Raw genomic sequence first — 12,984 nt, forward strand, 5'->3', positions numbered from 1 at the left:
TCTCTCTCTGTCATGGCACAAACTGGCCCCCTCCTCTCAAGCAGAACACAAAGGAAATTTTTTCCACACTCCTGCTCCTAGAAGGGCAGACAGGGAGGTTGGGGGGGAAGAGCCTATTTGGGAGAGGGAGGATTCACCCCAGGGAGGTTGTGCTGCTTGCCCTCCGGGGCAACACATAGACAGACATGGAACAACAAAAATTAAAAATTTGGTGGATGTCTCTCCAGGCAGTTCCTCTTCACCTCCCTCCCATTTGGTCTGTCCCGTCCCAGAGTCAACAGCCACAGCAACCAGTCTCCCTGCATGTTCATCAGACAACTGTTTTGAATCTTCTAAAAGAACCCACTGACCCCTGACAGTCAATCTAAATGCACCTCCTGCCACCCCATTACTCTTTAATTACACTCATTTGGGTTGTCCTAAAGAAGTCCTTCTTTTCCTTATTGATTATTCCTTTCAAACACTTGCAGAAAATTATCATACTCCCTATCTAGCAAAAATATATACTTGGGAAAAATCTATCCTCAGCAACCAGGCAAGGGTCCAGTAAGACACAGGCTACCCAGAGAAAGCAGTTTTTAACTAAAGTTCAAGTAACATTGCACAGTAAACCCTGGGAATACTTCGGAATGTTTATCTGAGACAGGGGACTTCTTAATGGAGAATGTCCTTAGTGCAGATATCACTAGACTGTACTCTTTTAATCTTTATTTGTAAGACAGTGTCTCCATTAGTCCCAGGCTGGAGCAAGGTGTCTGGGCAATGAGCAGTAAAATATATACACACACAGGACTTTTTCTGGGACCAAACACAGGAGACAGCGCATGGATTAGAACAACTGTTCAAACACAGACACACACAGCTCTCTATGGGTTTGTTCTTCAGCCATCCTAAAAGCTGAGACCTCAAATAGCAGCCATCTGTAAGAAAAGGGACAAGGCGTGAAGCTGGTGGAAACTACAAATGCAGCTGACCTGCACACAGAAGCTCAAGGAAAGCAGCTGTCCACAGGTAGCTCCTGTCAGAGGCAGAAAAGCTACAGAAATGAGATGCTGCCATAATCCCAGCAGTCTTTACAAAGCAAACATAATTAAATGCAGCGATACAAAGAACTCTGGCCTAAGTGAAAATGAGCACACATCTAAGAAGGAAAGCAAATAGCTCCCACTTCTAAAAAAGAACAAAAGTAAAGCACTGGCCTGGAAGAAGTGACCTGAGCAATTCTGAATTCTTAAACCACCCAGATGATGCTTGGAGCAAACAGTTAAACACACTGTGCAGGAGCTGATGTCAGGCAGCAGACTGCAGAAGAGGGGACTCTCTCTGTTATTCCCAGATCTCCCAGCTTGGACACTGAGACCATCGTACAGCACTGCTTAGCCTGGAAAACTTGCAGCACACCCCTGCTGTCCAGTGCTGCACCCAATATAAGCTGATTTACCAGCAAACTCTATTTATTCTCAAAAAACCCAGGATTACATAATACCAAGGTGGATCTACTGGGAGAACAAAAGGATCTACAGCACCTGTTAGCATTAACATTGCAGCATGCACCCCGTGTTACGTGATGGGCGGCAAGCTGCCCTGCCGCACAGTTTCCCCAGTCTCGTAAGGGCTGGCCCTGCATGTGCCAACACCGACTAAAAGGGTGTTCTGATTAGGCAGTGCAAAAAGTGATTTTTCAAAACAAGGTCTTAACAATACAGAAAAAAAAAAAGTATTGCTTCAGTCTAAACCCAGGTTTGTTTGCTTTTTTGAATTGTCCACTAATCAAATTTGTCCATTCAAGGCACACACAAAAATCATGTTCTTTATCAGATGTAATTAATAAAAGTGATGGAAATTTGGATCCAAACAAACATCTGCAAAGCCACTTCGAGTACTCACTGGCAAAGGCGTTTCAATTAAAAAAGAAAAAAATAAAGAAAAAAAAATCCCAGTCCCAAGGGCTAGACTTCTCTCCTGAGATGTGACAGAGACCACGGTTTAAACCTCCGGTCTGAGTCAGGTAGAAGCGATTTGAATGCAGTTTTCCCATTGCCTAGGAGTCTGTCCTCACTGTCTGGCAAACGAGGCTCTGGGATCTGGGGGAAGACGCTGCCATTTCCTCCTCCACGTTGCCTATGTGAATGGTATCGAAAGGCTTTTGTGAGTCTACAGGAAAACACCAAAATGTCAGTTTTCATTTACAGCAATAAATCCTCCATATCTGACCAAAATTAATGAATACTTTTGTTGATCCCCAACTATGTTTTTTCACAGACTCGTTTGTTCCTCCCACCATATTTCTGAGGCTCAGGCATCATCATCTGGGAAGAGAAGGACACAGGCCTTATCCCTCCTGGTATTTAATGATCCGTCTCATTTTCCCCCAAAACCGACTTTGGGGACAAAATTGGCCAGAGTCCAATTAAAAATTCCTCGCCTCTGTCCATCTGAGACTCCTCTTTCTTACCCTACACGCCTGTGCAGCGCTGTTTTGCATCATTAAACAGCCTAACCCCATTCCACCACACGAGCGGCTGAACGTTACTCATAGTGAAATGTTGCCTGTATGTTAATTTTGCAAAGTGCTTAGGATCCTTCTCGAAGGAAGGAACAACAGAAATGTAAGTCATTATCATGTACAGGAACCGAGGAAATAAACCTAAGGGAAACAAGCACCAGAAACTGTCACACAAAATGCAGACCAAGTCAAAAGCTTAAACAGGAACAAGAAAAAGGCTGTCAAACAATCTTCCAGGCTTGGCATGGTGGGAGACGTTGCAGAATGCAGCTAGCCCGGCAGAAGGAAATTAAATAAGCCTGGCAAACTGCTGACTCGGCAGAAGACAGCACAACCCCCAGCACATTTTAGAACTAAACCCAGGTCAGTAAATGCCAGAGCCTTTCAGGAGGAAGAAAGGCCAAAGGATAGTGACAGAAACTCCGACACCACTACGAGGCAACGAAAGAGTGAGCGCCGGGGTCTAACATTACCAAAGGCAGTCTGAAAAAATTACAGACTCGGGGAAAACACAGTTCAGGCAGAGGGAAAACAAACGACGCTGAACATATTGTATGCTCAAATCGATGACACTAAACGCATGCCGGAGTTCATGAGCAGCAAGAGTAACTCAAGCACACAGTAGCTCCAATGATAACCACAGTTTTAACACTGAGATACCTTTGAAAAGCTGCAAAGAAGTTAACGCATAACAGTGCGGACAAAACCACAGGGGAAAAGACTGTCCTGGTCTAGTAAAAATACTGCCAAGATGCAGGTCAGTGTCAAGCCAAGTCAACCTCGCACAATCAGGATTCAAACCCAAAGCAAGGAGCGTGGGAGAACCAAGCACAGAAACGCTGGCCAGTACCAACACCAGAGGAGAGAAACCAAGCCAAAGACCCAACAAACAAGCTATTCCTTACTGAAAAAAACAGTTTGAGCAATTTCCTATTAAGAAAAATTTATTTCAAATGCATTCAGAAACAAATGTGGCCAGACTTTTACTCCAGGAAAAGCAAACTGCCAAAACCCTGGCAAAAAAAAAAAAAAATGGAGAAGAGGAGGAGGAAGAGAAAGAAAAACAAAACCAAAAGAAAAAGGCAAAGGAAAGAAAAATGTAGGGTCCTATAAATATGCAGATAAGGGCACAGCAGTACCTCCCTTCTCTAAAGCCCCACAGAAGGAAAACAGAGCCTCCAGTTCAAAACATTTGGGAAATGTAAAAATAGAAAAAGCAAAGGATTCACAGGACAAGCAAAGATGTCGTCAACATGAGACAGAGTCTCAAGCAAATGCAACCGAACAGATGAAAACACACCCTCAGGCGCCAGGAGCACGTTCACTCACTGTGAGTCTCCTTCAGCAGAAGCTATGCTAGCTCTTTCTCCAGACTCAGCTTGGTTGGTTGCTTCCTCTCTGCCCTCCTCTCTTCACAAATTTCAAATCTTAAAGCCGTCAAAATTCCCATGCTTTCCTCAGCTGTGTTTTTGTTGCATAGTCTGGCCACCAAAAGCAACAGGAAAGAAACTGCCTCTTCCAATGGCACTGGGGCAACTTGTGTGGTTTCTGCCTGCTACAGACTCCCTGAAGTGATTTCCAGTATGTGGCTGAGGACAAAGCAGGGGAAAGTGAAGTTTGCTGTGCTGTGTATCTGTCCAGTGTTGTAAGACACACAATCTGCCCGTGTCGCTTCTGAGTGGAGTACACCTGGAACAATTACTGTTGGGCTGATAAATACTCAGTTCATTTGTAAATGGAGTTTGGAGAAAAAGTCATTCTTGTGCTCAGATTGAAGTTAGAGAAGAGTTTTGGCCTGAAGAGAGGGCAAGGGAGGGGATTCTTAGCATGTCAGCATATATCACTTAGACTTTTCACAATGACGTGCTGTGCTTAAAAATGTCAATGCACAAAGTGAAAGCTTTAGAAAATTTCATTTTCGCATGACATTTTTATATCAAAACTGGTCTATGTTAAAAAATGTTTTTACGACATCTAAATTACCTGATTTTTTTTTTTTTTCAGGTCAGAAAAATATTTTGTGCGGATTGAAAAATAAATATGAATTTGTTTTCGTTCACAAAAAATACAAAACAACAGCTATGTTTCTTTCTTTCATTTCTAATGAAGTCAAACCCCCCTTTTTGTGTTTTTGAGGATGTTGTGGACTGATCAGGGATGATAGGATGGATCCTTGATACTGCATTGTGATAGGAATATTTAATTACTCTACCCATGCTTGAAATCTCATCTTCCCGCAGCAGCTCAGCTATCACCTGAATTAAGATATGGATGTTTATTGTCAACATGCTGAGATAACACATTCCCACAATCAATGAAATGCTCACGATGAAAGGGACACAGATACACAGCAACATCTGACGTGCCATGGAAACCTCCAAGCTGGTGGCAAGCAGGAGGGTTTTCAACCAGAAGCACTGTGGCTCTAGCAGTAGTGCACTAGCCCCGAGCTGAGAGGTGATGCTGCATTGCAAGATGTAGCCTTACCACAGGTTTTTTTGGTCTTCTCTAAAGGTAGGATTATCCCCTCGGATGTTAAGACGACTGGAAATATTCCAGCAGCACTGGGTATTTTTGAGTTGTTGCGCCTTCTCAGACGCAGCTCTCCAAGCATGCAAAAGCACCTTTACTGCTTTTTCCCATCTGCCCTTCACACTCTCAATGAGGCACCCATAAGCCTGCACAAAGCCAGTTATAATTCTCTGCTGCCTATCAAAGCCTTCACAAGAGTTAGGCAGTTGGTGTGTAAAGCCTGCTGCCTACCATGCTGACTAATGTTGTCTGATTGTTCCCTTGACTCCCCCGTTGGTCCATCTGTACCCATCTGCTGCCTTTTGTCTTCTAATTAAAGTGTAACCACTTTGGGGTAAGAGCCACCTTTCTGGTTAGCGTTCACACAGCTCCCCGCAGAGAGGAGTCACACGTCCATAACTGGGTGTGGGAAACAGCGATGACGACGCGCAAGAGGTGGCTGCGTGTACACACAGCAAGACGGAACAGTGACCCCCTTGCTGTGTGGCATGGTCGAGTCAGCTGTAAGAAAGCCCCAAAATAGAGCTCTCATCTAGAACACAACCAAGGCAACAGCAGTCTTCTCTGCCTGAATGGTGTTACAACATTAGTACACAGGGCACAGTCCTCAGGGTTGCCCTGTCCAAGGAGTCACGTTGGCAACCCCAGTAAAGGTCAGATGGCTACAATCACCCTCATCAGCAACACCAGCACAGAAGTGGTACGAGGCATTCTAACTACAGCCTGGGCCTAATAAAGATCTCCAGATTTTCCAATATCTGATTTGCATTAGAGGACAAGGTCTCTCCAAGAAGCTGTCATTGTTTCAATGTAAGAATTCCCTCTGGTAGCCAAGGAGTAGGGCCTGGTGGAGAAGAGCCAGAATACTTTTCTGCAGGCTCATGAATCATACAAATACACTCCAAAATTAAAGCAAACAAAGTCAGGAACTGCTTCAGCAAAAGGCAAAGAGAGTGAACAGCTTATACTGACATAATATACAGTGGTTAGGAGGAGACACCCAACTAGTGTCCCGTTTGGTCAGAGAGATGGACTAGCTCATTATTGCAGGGTGCAGTAATCTAATCTAATGGTCTGATACAATCAGTCAGCAAAGATACCATTTGATCAGCATGTCCACAAGATTTACGTAGGAGGCTTTTTCAGAAAGATTGTTCCATTTATCGTCTGATAAGGAAAGCTTTTTGTGGCACTTGCATCTGCCCTTCTCCTTAGGAGTCAGTGTAAGATTAACGTGGCCATAATTAGCCACAAATACATCAAGTTACATCCCAGGCAACTGTGAGAAGCCAGGCCAAATCCTGGCAGTGGGTGCAACATAGGTGCACAAATAAAGCCATCTGGTTGTCTGATTGAATCAGGGTCATCAACAGACCCATAAGATGTGACCTAGATCAAGTATCCAAGGGACACTCACTTGGGAGTAGGGTATCCATAAAATATGTATTCTTTGATGCAACCCTGCTGCCTAATGAGAAGCAAGGATTCAGCAAATTACAGTCTCTTAGAGAAATGTCCAGAAAGAACAATTTAAAAATAAGGGGGAAAATACGCGTACAGACTCCCATTCTAATTTCAGCCATATGTGCTTAAATCGAGAACGGTCCATCTGCCCTAAGTGAAGCTATATCCTTCTAAAAACTGGTTCTATGGGAACAGAATCAGTCACTAACTCTGAGTAGGTTTAAACAAACTCCTATGCCATTTCTCCTCAGGGACAATGAGTCATAAATCCCCATGTACACAGGGAAATTAGCAAAACAAGACTCATTGGCAAAAACAATCCAATCTTGTCTCACCATAAAAGGAGCCGGTGGGATAAAAACCATTTCCTCTCTGAAGTCCCTGGACATGCTGTCAAGATGCCAAAGCTCCACACAGAGAGAAGAACCTGACCAAAGGCAGTAACTTCTACCCCAGGAAGGCAAGCATACCTGTGCATGCATGTGTAAGTGATCAGAAAGGCTTGCTCAGGTCGACACCAGACAACACAAGGAGGAAACTGTCTCAAACAATCTAGTCATCTTTTGGGGAGGGCCTTCAGAGAAGATGCATTTGTACAGCTGCAGTTTTCACCTCACAACCCTACATTCTTGTTCCTCTCTTATTTTTAAAAAGCCTTCGTCAGAAAATGAAATAAAAAAATCTAAATCCTTCCTTCTGCTGCGCAGGCACATGATTCATGCTGGTTCTTCATGGAGTGGCCAGTACCACACAGACCCTTACTAAGAGCCAAAAATACTGATCAGATTTTCAGTCCTCTTCCCTGCTCCCATTCTTTCTGCCACTGGGACATTGAAACACACAAAGAAATGATGGTGAATATTTCTTTTAATGCACAGAAAGACTTGAGATCAGACCTGAAGCCTACATCATCATCATCAAAAGCTACAGCCTCTTCAGTGTCTCTGTGGTGTTCATCCGCCCTCCAAAGCTGCAGACTGCAGGAGATGACAAGTGCCTCCATAAGGACTTTTATTTGCAGCGATCCACAATAGCTTTCATGTTCTAACTGCCTGCTCATACAAAAGGTACATGGTAGAAGCTTGCAGAAATGATGTCCTCACTGGACCAGGCCTGAAGTTTTTGCTGATCAGCTTGTCCATAACCCAGTTTTTCTTTCCTGTCAAATAAATGGTCTCTTGTGAGACACTCTTCAGGTTCATCTTGTTCATCTTATCACAGAGGTGTAGACTAGCAGAGAACCACAAGAGATCACGTACTGCATCCACCAGCTCCGAGGCAGGACAGGACAGATTTAGACCCCGCAACGCTGGATATTTTTCTATGTGTCCTCCAGCAAATGAGCCTCATCAGCAAATGAGCCTCACCATGTCTCACCATGTTAACAATTAGACAGCTCCCTACATATCTAACTGAATTCTTTCTGCTTGAAAATGTAGTGAGATGTCTTCTTTCTGTTTATTGTGGACAGGAAATGCAACTGACCAGAATGTCCTTTTTTCAACAATGATTCAGATGTCCAAAGATTTATCTTGTTCCCCTTGCTCTTTTTTAGATAAAACAAACCTTATTTTTCCATTTTTCTTTTCCAAATCTTTCTTGCCTTTCTGTAGATCCCTCCCACATCCTGAGGAAACCCTTCCCAAGCACAGGTGGGCATAACACTGCTCTGGCCCAAGCAGGGGATGGGGTCGCACAAGTTTGCGAACTCACCTTACGTGGACTACGATTAGGCTGAACCACGCCTCTGGAAAGCGCATGCAGCAGAGAGACTGTTTTTCACCCTATTGCAGCATTAGGAAGCACTGGAAGTCTACAGTCACTGAGGCAGCTGACAGCATGTCACAGCAAATGGCCCCAATCCCAGGGAGCACTAATGTGTGCAATGGTGTAGGGGAACAGCCTAAGATCAGCCTGTCCGTGAATCTGTAATCATGGCCACACCGATGGCTAGGGGAAGCAGAACAGATGCTGCTAATTGATTTTCAAGAGTTCAAAAGTCAAACACTGATAATTATAGGAGCAGCAGCAGGCAAACATTTTATCTGCTGAGGGGGGTGAGGGTTGATAGGGGCAGAGGATTAGCACATACAGCAGGGAGAATTAATCTTTCAGCATAAGTTTCCCAGCTGTCCTCCTCTAAGATGGCTTGTAGTGGCACCCTGACCAAACCCATCACCCAGAGCTTTGCTCGTCCAGCCAGGAGCAGGAGATACTGAAGCATGTGTGGTAAGAGAGGCCCCAGGGAGCCTCAGAAGCAAAGGGCTCTGTGGAGTGGCACAAGAGGTTGCTTTCATGAGCCACATGGAAAGGATGCAGACATCCCCAGTGACACACCTAAGGGAAGAGGCAGAGAAGCACCAGCAAAAGGAAGAGGCTGGGAACAACTTGGTGATCGAAGTGACGCAAAACTCACTAGAAATTAAAGTAGAGAAAGAATCCCAAAGAGGGCTGCAGAGATAGTAACATTTGTGTCATTCCCAGATTTGCTGGGGGAAAGCAGACAGGAGGAGCTGGGAGCTAATGGGACAGGACTGCTGTGCCCTGCTTGAGCCGAGAAGACGGATGTGAGCAAGAGCTGGACAGCAGCACTTGCCAGCTCTCACAAAGGGATCATGAAACCAGAAATAAGTCCTCATCATATGTGGGATTATAGGAGAGCAGCGGAGAAAGGCATCCAATAAAGAAAAAGCCTGGGTGAAAACTCTTCCCACACAAAACGTCACAACCCACAGACACAAAACCTAGTGTACTACCGAGCCTCTGGCTCACCTTGTGTGACCTCTGGCCCCAGCTCATTGCTGCATTGAGGCAGGGCCCTTCACGGGGCATAATGGTGGACCTCCTTCGCCACCTCCCTCTGCATACTTGCCCCTCTATGATAAATACAACAGAGGCACTAAGGCACCCAAAACACACGTGGGCTGTCTGGCCAGTGAAGCAAAGAGCTCTACTAACTAGTTAATTAAAAGGTAGTGAGGGAAGGCATTCAGTCTTCTGCCCCTAGGGAGCTGAGAACAGAGAAGTGAATGAAATGCAGCACATTTGCTTATCACAAGACGAATTGTTACTCATGGCTACAAGAGCAGAAGAGCTCAGGTTACTGCCCCTTTCCAGAAAATGGTTGCTCTGTGTTCTTTTGTGATTGTCAGCCCTACCAGGCTTCAGTCTGTCTGAAGGACTGAGGAGGAGATTTATCATCATCAGGGCCTGGGGACAGCTGTAGCTCTCCTGGAAAATGAATTCCTGTTCTGAAATAACTGATGAGGTTTTGAAGGTATTTCTTCCCAAATTGGGATGAAAAGTCAAGAATCTCAAAAACTTTCACAGACCTGAAATCCTGAAACACTTCAGTCACTGTCTGCATCTTTGCCGCGCAGAAAATGGAAGGCTCCGCACCTGTTTTAAAACATTTCTTTATACACATATACTCCATGAGACATACTCCTCACAATCTATATGCCATCTTTCAAGAATCAACTACACCAAGCTGTACAGAGCAGCAAACTGTGTCACTAAATCCAGAGGAGTCTAATAAAAATGATCAGAAGACTAGAAAACATGACCTACCAGGAGAGACTCGACAAAATCTTGTTTAAACTACAGCCGAGATAACTGGGAGACAACATGATAGAAGCCTTCAAACATGCATAGGGAAGATAAAAAAAAAGGAAGAGAATAAACAATTCTCTATGTCCACTTGGGAGATGCCAAGTAGTAATGGGCTTAAACTGCAGTCAGGGAAAACTAGGTTAGACATTAGAAAAACTTTCCAGGGTAAGGAGAAAGAAGCCATGGAAGAGATTGCCACAGGATTTCATGGAGTTTCTAGCATTGAAGGACTCTCAGAACAGGTGAGTAAAACATCTGTCAGGAATAATTTCAGTCTAGTTGATCCCTCCTTTGGGCATAGGGAGGGACTAAATGACCTCTTGATGTTCTTTCCGGGCACAGCGTCTTATTATGGATAAAAGTGTGCAGCGATGTAATTAAAGACTGAGCTATAGTGAATGCACACAAGTGGACTGAATCAGTGTTTCCCATGCAGCCTTTCATCTCTCATCTCCTAACCACCTGAGTGTTTGACTTGGAAACTCTCCTATGCTTTGTGCAATTTCTTCTGTACGTTGCTTTGAAGTTGCCAGGACGAAGTACCTTGCTAATTTAGCAAAAATTAGTGAGAGTTTGGATGATTTTACACTGCAAAGCAATGCACTTACAAAGGTATTGGGATTGTGTGCTAATAATATATAAACAATTTATGGCTTGTATTGTGGCATTGCCTGGAAGCTGCTGTTAAGGGCCAGCACTTTGCTTTGCCTGACTCTCCACAAACACGGAACACAATTATGATCTTTGCCACAAAGAGCTCTGTTTCACCCTTATGTTTTAATGTTTGCATTTCCACTGAATGGAGAAAATTAAGAAAAAAAGTATGAGCTTCCAGGTATGAAAGCCTTTTGTTTGTGATCAGAGCATGCTGGAGATGAATTCTGCATTCCCCAGGAAGAATCTGCCAGTGTAAAATTCAAACAGCTCAGAGTTTGGTGATGATAATATTCACTGAGTGATACACCCACTTCAAGGTAAAACCTTCGTGTTCAGAAAGCACTATGGGCTTTTCATACCACGAATACCATAGTTCATCATAGTCTCATTTCAATCCAGCCCCAGCTCCTATGAAATGAAGAACTGTTCTGGTTTAATGGATACCAAGTAATCTGCACAGACAGCAAGGCTCAGGCAGGTCCTAAGCCCAAAACACTTCAGCTCACCAGTGTCCCTTCCACTAATTGTCTGCTTCATCTGAGAGACCACGGATATGCTCTCAGAGACTGAACAACCCCTCTCACCACTCATGGAAGCCCCCGAGCCCTCACTGAGGGTGCAACAGGGTAATACATATCACAAGCAGGATAAAAACAGGACTGCATCTAGCTGTGCCTCCCCAGAGCCTACAAAGCATTCCAGCAACAGATTCCCTACAGCCAACCCTGCTAATAATCCCTAGCAGGATTCATGCTGCTACTGCCTCGTTTTCCAGCTCTGATGACAGAGTTTTCCTCTGTGAGAACAAATTTGGTGCCAGCTAGGAACAAATCCTCCTGGACTTTGCTTGGTGGGATTTAGTGAAGTTGTGTGATAGACAGAGCCTGACGTGAGGTCTCTGCAGCCTGAGCCTTGCTGGCCCACCCCATATGCAATATCCAGCCAGCCTGCCTCCAAACATGTCCAAGAGTTGTCCACACATGCTGATGCCATGCCAGACGTTTTCTCATATTCCTGTCCCATTGAGACCTCTGCTGATTCTCCCAGACCATACACTCTTATCTGGTCTGCACAGCGCCAAGACCATGAGGTAGATGGGCCTTCCCGGAAACCAGGCACAAGCTGGGTCCTTCTTCCCTCTCCCCAAACTCCTAAAACTACTGGCAGACCTTAGTGGCTGCCAAGGACTAATGAGATGGCTCTTCTCCCTCCTTCAAAAGTTGTTCCTCCAGCCCTCTTCTAAATACACTTCTCCTGACAGCCCCCTATTTCATTCTCATTTCCCCGTTAACTTCTTCCTGGCTTTGGCCATGCATGCCGCTTGCAAGTCCATGCAGAAAACAAGCAGCCAAGGAGAGAAGGCTTTCTGTGCCTGGTGGGGCAAAGGGACAATTTTCTAAGCCATACACATGATCCTATCCAGACCAAACTCTGCTTCATATCTATTGACTGCTCTGCTGAATTCTCCTTGCTTTCACTATGACTTCGCCCCCCCCATCACTTTCTTATATTGTATTTTCTTAGCCTTCAAACTAACTCCTCTATTTCAATTCAAACCTTTTGGGAGTGCTTGTTCTGGGCCTGGACCACTGACATTTATGGGGGAGGTGAAATGAATGAAAGCTTTGCACCAACACAGAAATCCACACCGTTTCTAAAATGGTGCTTTGGGTTACATGCAAATTATTCAGAAATATGCAAATTTGGATCTTTGAACAACTTGATACGATCTCACGTACACATCCTACTTACTGCACCATCCCATTGCAAATGACACTGGCCAGATATATCAAGCACAGTTAACACTGGAATACATTACTAAGTGTGGTTGTAGCTCAATCACAGTCGTTTTGCATACAGAACTTCACTGCCTCCGAGCCATGCAGAGAAATATTTTCTGTCTCTGCCATTGAAACCCATAACACAGAGGAGGCCTCTTCTCTAAAAGGCAGAAAAACTTATGTTTGGAGGTTACAGAAGGGAAGCCGATGAATTTTTTATGCACGCTAATGGAAGAGTGTAATGGCATCCTGCTTGGAGAAGACAGCAGCCTGGGTATTGGAGATACCAGTAGTCCAGGATGCAAGGAGGAGATTGCCAGCTCTTGATAAGAACTACAGAAGGGGGGGGGGGGGGGGGGGGGGGGCAGGGGGGCGATTATTCGCCTGGAGCCTTCCTCCATCCTCCTCCCTGAGGCAGTTTGAGAATTACCA

The 12,984-nt window shown here is 44.7% G+C and overlaps 1 protein-coding gene across 1 annotated transcript in view; it reads right to left on the reverse strand.

Annotated features, from left to right (window-relative positions):
- Nucleotides 1-12,984, reverse strand: part of GRIN2B (glutamate ionotropic receptor NMDA type subunit 2B) — a gene marked incomplete at both ends in the record, with an annotated part of 169,090 nt that overhangs the window by 63,773 nt on the left and 92,333 nt on the right. The window lies entirely within an intron of this gene.

The sequence above is a fragment of the Vanellus vanellus genome (assembly GCF_965231255.1).
Source record: "Vanellus vanellus genome assembly, chromosome: 1".
Classification (NCBI taxonomy): Eukaryota; Metazoa; Chordata; class Aves; order Charadriiformes; family Charadriidae; genus Vanellus; species Vanellus vanellus.